Source organism: Myxocyprinus asiaticus, chromosome 20 (assembly GCF_019703515.2).
Source record: "Myxocyprinus asiaticus isolate MX2 ecotype Aquarium Trade chromosome 20, UBuf_Myxa_2, whole genome shotgun sequence".
In the NCBI taxonomy this organism is placed as follows: domain Eukaryota; kingdom Metazoa; phylum Chordata; class Actinopteri; order Cypriniformes; family Catostomidae; genus Myxocyprinus; species Myxocyprinus asiaticus.
In genome coordinates this window covers 30,370,486-30,379,298 of record NC_059363.1, presented here as the reverse complement: position 1 = coordinate 30,379,298, position 8,813 = coordinate 30,370,486, and the positions used below count along the sequence as shown (strand labels likewise).

The 8,813-nt window shown below is 37.3% G+C and overlaps 1 long non-coding RNA gene across 1 annotated transcript; it reads right to left on the bottom strand.

Annotated features, from left to right (window-relative positions):
• Nucleotides 1-2,249: 2,249 nt before the first annotated feature.
• Nucleotides 2,250-5,321, bottom strand: LOC127411374 (uncharacterized). Its single transcript, XR_007892268.1, has 3 exons — nucleotides 4,793-5,321; nucleotides 3,526-4,430; nucleotides 2,250-2,658 (listed from the first exon to the last, which is right to left on the bottom strand). It is a non-coding gene; the product is annotated as an uncharacterized LOC127411374 (long non-coding RNA).
• Nucleotides 5,322-8,813: the final 3,492 nt, after the last annotated feature.

The following is an 8,813-nucleotide window of genomic DNA, read 5'->3' as shown; positions in this document are numbered from 1 at the left end:
ACACTTTCTAATGGCCCGATTGTGACATGTAACCTCCACCAAACAAATCTGTCATTATGAAAAACAGCCATGCTTTATTCTATTAACCAGTCACAGGATTGAATTTTTATTCATCAGAACTACTGTATATTCAGTAACTAGATTTTTACATTTTCTGAAGAAAATGTGAGTGGTGCTTGCCCATGCATAACTCGCCCAAGTTTTGCAGTTGGTTGCTAGGACATTGCTAGAGTGTTCTGGGTGGTTGCTAGGTGGTTGCTCACTAACCCAAGTCAAAAGAGCACCCTTCAAAGTGTCTATGATAATCTGGTCCCTATATATGGCTTGGATCCTCCTTCATTGTAATTCTAAGGGATTGCTTTGAAAAAAAAATCCATACATCAATCTGAGATATCATTCGTGTTTCTTTAAAACTTGGGCTCAGGGGTTTGTTTAATCCCTAAGTATGTGCAGTAATAATACTGATGCTTGCCTTGGCCATTACCACAACTGATAATTTTATATACTGTAAGTATTAAATACAGATGATCAAAGTTAAACTATTTTGAACAACCTATGGCCACGCACACTGGTTTTTCACATCAAATCGAGAGCTGGTTAGTTCTTTGCTCAAGACTTATGATTTAAATTACTTAAATGACACTGCTTAGCATTGTGGAACACAAAGTTGACGTTGACCTGTGACTTGTGATCTGTAATGGCATGCCCAAGGCACACAAAAAAGGACAGAGGTCAAGTTAAACCTGTCTGTAGATATAGTATGACAGTTGCACAAGATTTGTTGAATGTCTGAGTCAGAGCCTTGCTCGAACTGACTCATGTCTGAAGTCACCAGTCACATTGGTGTTATTACACCACCAGACCATGCCAGCTCAGAGAAGAGGAAGTCCTGAACACAGGATAACACAAGTCAGCACGACAATGCTGATCTCGAAAACTGCACATTCAAAGAGCTGGATGGAGTAAGAGAAAAATAAACTACAAAAAGATTTTCATCAAGATAAACTTTAAATGCTGGCTTGGCAAAGCCATGTCTGAATGTTTTAAACCGTATAAAAAGCCTTGAAGTTTGAAGGTTGTATTGGCCTCATCTATACTTTAAGATCAATACTGCATTAAAGGGTTGGAATGGACGGACGGACGGACAGACAGACAGACAGATAGATAGATATCAAAGTGGTAAGAAAAAAAGTGGCTTACTAAGTCAGAACAGACCGAAGGACTGATTTTGGGAGTATTTTATGTTATAGGAAAACAGTGAGTTAGATTGATCAGAAAAGATACTAAAAAATTAAGTCAGAACAGGACAACCTTATCTCCTAGAATCATGTTAATATCCCCACATTTTTTCAAAATGATTTTTACGTGGCTCGTTGTATGTATCCCAGCACCAGAGAGATAGAGCAAGTAGGACAAATTTAGCTAAAAATAGTGACTGTTTGTCATCTGCAAGAGCTGTCATTACAATTTTTGTATGAACATCTGTGCTTCTGCATCTGTTTCCTTGCTTGTGCACCGTTGTGTATACTGTATGTCCTGTGGTAAATGTGCTATCAGACAATTGCTTCAGTATGGCCACCATACAACTGATATATACACTACCGGTCAAACCTTTTGAAACACCTGACTGAAATGTTTCTCATGATCTTAAAAATTGTTTGATCTGAAGGTGTATGCTTAAATGTTTGAAATTAGTTTTGTAGACAAAAATATAATTGTGCCACCATATAAATGTATTTCATTATAAAACAAAAATTTTATATAAAAAAAAAAATAAAAATTTTGAAATGGATGACTTGGACCAAATAATAAAAAAAGCAGCCAATAAGTGCCCAACATAGATGGGAACTCCTTCAACACTGTTTAAAAAGCATCCCAGGGTGATACCTCAAGAAGTTGGTTGAGAAAATGTCAAGAGTACATGTCTGCAGATTCTAGGCAAAGGGTGACTACTTTGAAGATGCTAAAATATAACACAGTTTTGATTTATTTTGGATTATGTTTAGTCACAACATAATTCCCATAGTTCCATTTATGTTATTCCATAGTTTTGATGACTTTATTATTATTCCAAAATGTGAAGGAAAAAAAATAATTATAATAAAAATTTGTTTTTCAAAACTTTTGACCGGTAGTGTAAATTTTATTCATTAATGTTCTCTTAATTACAACATTCAAATCAAAATCAAATCAAATCAAATCACTTTATTGTCACACAGCCATATACACAAGTGCAATGGTGTGTGAAATTCTTGGGTGCAGTTCCGATCAACATAGCCGTTGTGACAGTGATGAGACATAGGTGAGACATATACCAATTTACAATAACATCAAATTAGCACAGCACAATTTAAACATCTGATATACACATAATTACACACAACAATATACAAATAATAACATACACTGTACAGTATACAATACGCACAATATAGATACACATTATTCGATAAAAATAAAAAATGTATAAAAAAGTATATATAGTAGTATATATCTATACACTCGTTTCACATTGTCTAGTTAAATTATTTTGCCATTGTGCAGGATTGAATGGTAAGATATTACAGTATATCAAATGGAGTGTGTAATTTTATCACATCCTCTCTTTTTCATAAACAGGTCTTTCTCTTTATCTCCATCTTCAGGATTGTCTCTTCACTAAGGAATCAAGACAGAGAGCGAAAGACATTAGCTGTATTATCAGGCAGTTGACTGGATGGCTACAAAGCCTTTCTCACTGTCACACACGGTGAATTAGGAACCTCGTGGAAGACAATGAGGGATTGTGCTTTTCGGGTTTATAATAGCCCATGTCTCCATTGAAAGGCCAGAAAAGCCAAAACAGAAGGAATTTAAGAACATGTTGGAGAGGCAGATAAACCGTGCCTGGTATTTTGATGATTATGTGTGAATGAATGTCCTTAGGAATGGTTTATACAAAAATGAAAATTTCGTCATCATTTACTCACCCTCAAACCCATATAATTTTTGCTCTTCTGTGGAACAAAAAAGGAGATGTTTCTAAGAATGTTCAAGGCACAAGTCACACCTAGCTAATATTCACACAGCAGCAGTACACAAGTCTTGGCGATAGATCTGCTTGGTTGGGGGTTGTGTTTTGCATTTGTGTTCTGCGTTTTGTGCAGCTTCCCTGATTTGTTGGGGAATTGTATGTCTATTTGTCCAGCAGCATGTCCTACACGCTAGCCTACGTATTTACGATAAAATTTCAGGGCGATAACAAACTTCCGATATCATATTCAGGCATAGCAAAAGTGTCAAGAGAGATGTAGAAAACTACTCTTCTTTTTAAGAAAAAACTATTGATCACAACAAATGTGATTTTATTTAGTAAAAGTATAAAAATGATCTCAGTAATGAGCTCCAAAAAGTGTAAATACATACAATTTGAAGCTTGCAGAAAGGTCGAGCACTGGTATTTACATCCAAGCATTGTACAGTGATTTACAAGTGAGAAATACAGCAACACAAGCGATTTATTTCAAAGAGAACACAAGCAATCACCAGAAGATGAAGTTAGGGACGGTCCGTTGCTCATCTGAGGTTTTTGCGCCATCCGCAGGGCGACGAAACATCACTGAGAACACTAAAAACAGTAATGTTTTTTTGTAAATTATTATAATCTCCCCCTAGTCAAACCATGGGATTGCACATAAACAAAACACATATTCTTCAGAGAGAGAAAAAAGAAATTACAGTTGATTGATTAATACGTTTTTATTCATTTAATCTGTAATATAACACCACAATATTTATTAATAAGAGTAATGAATGATACAATAACACAATTGGTAACACTTTACAACAAGGTTCCATTTGTTAAAAAATTTTAACAACATTAGTTAACATGCATTAACAATGAACAATACTTTTACAATAGTCTATTTTATGTTCTAACTATCTAGTTAATGTTAATTTCATCATATACTAATAGATTATATATTAGTATATGTTGATATACTAGTAGTTATATAGTTATAAGTTGTCTAATAGTTATGCACTATGAACTAACATGAACTAACTATAAACAATTGTATTTTATTAACTAACATTCACAAAGATTAATAAATGCAGAAAAAATATATATTGTTAATTGTTTGATCATGATACCTAATGCATTTACTAATGTTAACGAATGGAACCTTATAGTAAAGTGTTACCACAAAATGTAATCTATATTTATTGTGTCAAATTACTGTCAATATATTATTGTGTCATTGTTAACTGTCCCTTTCTGTTTTTTGTTTTTTTTATTTTTTTTATTTTTTTAAGAAGAGTTCTAAAAGAGAGAGAGAGAGAGAGAGAGAGAGAGAGAGAGAGAGAGAGAGAGAGAGAGAGAGAGAGAGTAAAAATTTAGCTTCTCATTAGCATTCGTCCATCATCAGTGCTATCTTCAGTTCGGCAAAGCCCTGCACACACACATGACAAATCTTTCAAAACGGGATGTGGTTTTTATTAACATAAATTATACTGAAAGTGAGAATTATATTATACTGCATAAATACAATAAAATAAACTAGTACTGACCACTATTAGACAAATGGTATGGTTAAAATAAAGGTGGTCGCACATCACAAGAAGCGACGCGGTGTGCGACCCCCTTAAGAGTCACCGTGTTAAGAAATATATTATCATTCATTCTTGCATTTGCTGTGAAGCTGGAGTATCCTCAATTGTCATATTATATTATCTTATAATATCACAGGGGTATACTTTATCTAGTAAAATTAATCAAAATAATTACATGAGTAATACAGTTGGAAACAGGGACCTTGCTAATCCAGTGCTGGTCTTTGGCTTGTGAATATTCACCCTCATTGTGGTCGATAAAACTTGGAATACACATTGTTAAACCCCTTCTTCTTTTTACTGGATGGAGCAACAGCTCTGTGTCTCAATGTGCGATGGATATTGTCCAATGCCCTCTGCAGAAACTCCTGTAAATAATGCGTGAGAAAAGTACTTTTTTTTTTGTCGTCTTGACAGTGTAGGAAGAAAGAGTTTCCGGCGCTGCGTCAGATGTAAGTGCGCCCCTAGTATGGGCCTCAGTATGTCTGTGTATTTTCTAGCAGTAGCAAGTCTCAGTACTTGCTTTGCATCAGCAGTAGCGTAGCATATCTAGTCCGCCAAGACCAATATCCTATCAATATGTCATACCCACATTAACATGCCAAATCTTTTAGAGAGTTATCATGGCTAAACTAGTTTTAAATGGGCAATGCTGGTCTGCTTCTGGCACACATTGGTTTAGCTGGTTATTATTGCAAGTAGACCAGCTTGACCAGTGTAGCCATGAAGGGTGACCAGCCAAAACCTGCATGAAATAGTCCAATATATATATAATACTTCTCAATAAGATGGTACATTTTTAGTTCAAAGCTGAAATGTGTAATATCTGTGTCACTAGCACCACCAAACGGAATTGCAAAAATTAACATTGTTTTCAAACAGTTTTCCAGAATACTGCCCCCATCTGCTATGGACTGAAAAAACAGACAGTCCCGCCCCCCGAACTCATGCCATTAGTTGAGGATGCTCAAACAAACAGAGCAATATTTATATTTATACCGCTACAGAGACAGAGTTTATATATTTCAAGGAAATCAACCAATGAATTGTGGACTTACAGTTGTTTCTGCATATTAATGTGGGATAGGGAAAGTATTTTAACATCGAAAAAGCCGCAAGTACCCTTTACTTGATTCTGCAGCAAAACTTCCTCTCAGTGAGTGTGGGAATGTGTCTGTACCATACTGCTGTGAGGACAAGCTGGCAAGGGTTCTAATTGTACATGGAGCAGGGCAGGAACTTGAGAAGAGCAGAGGAAATCGGGAGAGGAGGATGGGGGCTTGCAGATGTTTCAGCTTAGGGTTTGGCTGGAAAGGGCAATTATGAGGCACTCTTAATCATGCAGGCTGCCGCCCCATAAACCTGGTTCAGTGGAAGAGCTGCTCATTAGGGTGACCCACCAAAAAACACAGCAACCTGTCCAAACTCCTCCATTGTCCCCCAATCCCACCAAAAACACCAACATCATGGCAACAGGAAGTACAGCTGCAAGTTGGGAACTCTACAGGTCCAGTGAAACCCAAAAAATATAAAGATGACTGTGTCTGTACGTGTAGATCTAAGGTAGCAGTAAAGTGCTCGAGACGGGAAGCAAGTGCGGTAATGATGTAGGTTTTCCATTTTGCAGGTCTATGGCAGACCAGACTACAGAGAGAATGATAAAGTTAGAGAGAGAGAAGAGAAAGGTGGCTTAGGGGGTGTTTTGGAACTGGGCACATTAAAACACTGCATTAAGAGCCCAATATAAGACATCCTGTAATTTACACGTCTGATTTTCCCACTCGTTCATACGTATTAACTTCACTGGGTGCCATAAATCTATTTAATGACCACAAGACTGAGCAAAGAGCTCTGAATTGACATCCCTACCTCACAAGGGTGATCCAGTCCTGTTGACGGCAGGCAGCATGAGACATGTTGCCTGGCAAAGGGGTTTACAAGAGATCCCCCTCCATTCTTAATCACCTTGGCATGGCAAGGCCTCAGATCTGTCTTTCTGGGTAAAACCACTGGCATGCGGGAGCGTTCTTGGCACGGGCACTGCTATTGAGTTTTCATGAAAGTAGGTTACTGCACTACACTACAAAGATCCTGTTGGAGTGCGAGGGAAAAAAATAAATGAAGAGAAGAATGGGGATAGACAGAAGATACCAGCCAGCTACTTCCTGTCCTACAGCATGGGACAACACACAGGAACAAGAAGTTAATTGCTATACTGGTAACTCACTTGAACTTCTGCAGAGTTTCTTGGTTACAAGATTGGAAACAATGTTAAATTTGTGGGAGGTGTGCATAAACAGTGTTTGTTCATGACAATGCTGAAAGAAAACCCCTTTAACCAGCATAAACTGTTCTGATAGTCTTTGCTGGTCTCCCAGCCTAGTGAGGCTGGTCTGATATCTGGTTTTAGAGGGGGTTTGGGCACTTTTGAAGAGGTCAGGCCAGCTTGGAAAGACTGAAAGACCAGCTAGACCGGTTTAAACCAGCTAAGACTAGCAAACCATCTTAAGCTAGTTTAAGCTGCTTTTTTCCAGCAGGGTTAAACAGCACTTACCAATCCAAAAGCCCTGCACATCTGAGGTGGCTTTGAAACTATGTAGAGAGCAACAAACATGTTTGCTACCCATATGTTGCCATTGTCGTGGTTTTCGACAAGAACAGATGTGACAGCTAAGTGGCGGTAAAAGCTGTTTGATTTACACTAACCTTCATGTTATATCTGAAATTAAAAAATATGCTATGGTCCAACTAAAAGCTTCATGAGGTTACCAATCATGCACTGGTTTGGGCTAGGTTGGACATGGAAAGGCCAAACCTGTTGAGATTGTAAGAAGCTCAGTGAAACGATTCCACCATGCACAACTTAGCAGCCAGGCTCTATGACGCATGTGTCTCGCACATGTTCAGAAGAAGTGGAATAAAAGGGCCAGAAAGGTGCTATAGATCTGTGATCATCTTAGCACATGTGTCTCTCTACTGCTGGAGATAGCAGAAACTTTATTTTCCCAGTGTTTGATCTTGCACGCAATAGATTTGACAAATCTTTTGGGTTATGGAAACTTTAGGACCATTTTCTCACTTTGAGTGAGGCAGAATATTTAATATCTTATGACTGTCCATCACACATAAAGTCATCCACCAATATCCCACAATTTCCTGTGTAGTCTCAGGTACAGTTGCATGTAACAGCAGAGATGGATGATGTTATAATCAGTAGAACTAGACAGGACATTAGCCTTTGCTTTTCCTTTTATGTCAAAGCAAAATACTTTCTCTTATCCCAGCTTAATATGAGACAACTATCAGTATGCCATTTGTAGGTTAAACTGTTTAAAAACATTACATTTCAATTCCGTTCGGTGACACCAGTTGTGCTTCACCTTTTAAAAACTACAAAGGAAGGATGGAAGAAAAATGGAATAGAAGACAGTAATTTAGAAAAAAAAAAAAGGTGTGTTAAAAGGCAGATATTAATCAGATCATCTATTTAAAGTAAATTGAGAGCACTGAATCGGATAAAGGACATCGCACCCATCACCCATTCTCAATGTCTCGAGACAGATGGGTAAAGAGAAAACTGTTTTTGCAGGATAGATCAAAAGTCTTATATTTTTAAAATTCTCACTCAACACACACAATAACAGGCGTATTAGATCATATTGTGGGGGAGATTTAATTATGCTGTGTGTGCATATGCACACACAGACACGTGAAGCCCTTCCACTAAAAGATTTTGCGAAGAATATTTTTGGTGAGTAACACTCTTTCATGTCATCTCAGTTTCAGCTCACCTAAAAACACAAAACAAACTCTGAAATTCAGGCTTGTACACACATGAAACTACTCATATCTGTATTTGGACATAAAAATAATCACTTCCTCCACCTCTGCTATACCCAAAAAAACCACATATATCAGACAAGGGCCAGGCCACTCTCATGGTGTAGGATGTTACTTAATATAGAACATATATCAAAATCCCCCAGCAGTCACATGACTCCGGTGGATTGTAATGAAGGCATATGAATAAGTACTGTGATTTGAATTATTCTGATCAAATGCTATCAGAGAATATTGAATCTGATATTCAGTCTTCTTGAAGAAGTCAAAACTTTTGGTGTGGATGTGTGAAACAGATAAAAATGTTAAGCAACTCTTTCAATCATTACTTGACTAATAAGTAAAATTTAACACATAAAACACGGGGACCACTGGTCCTTGCA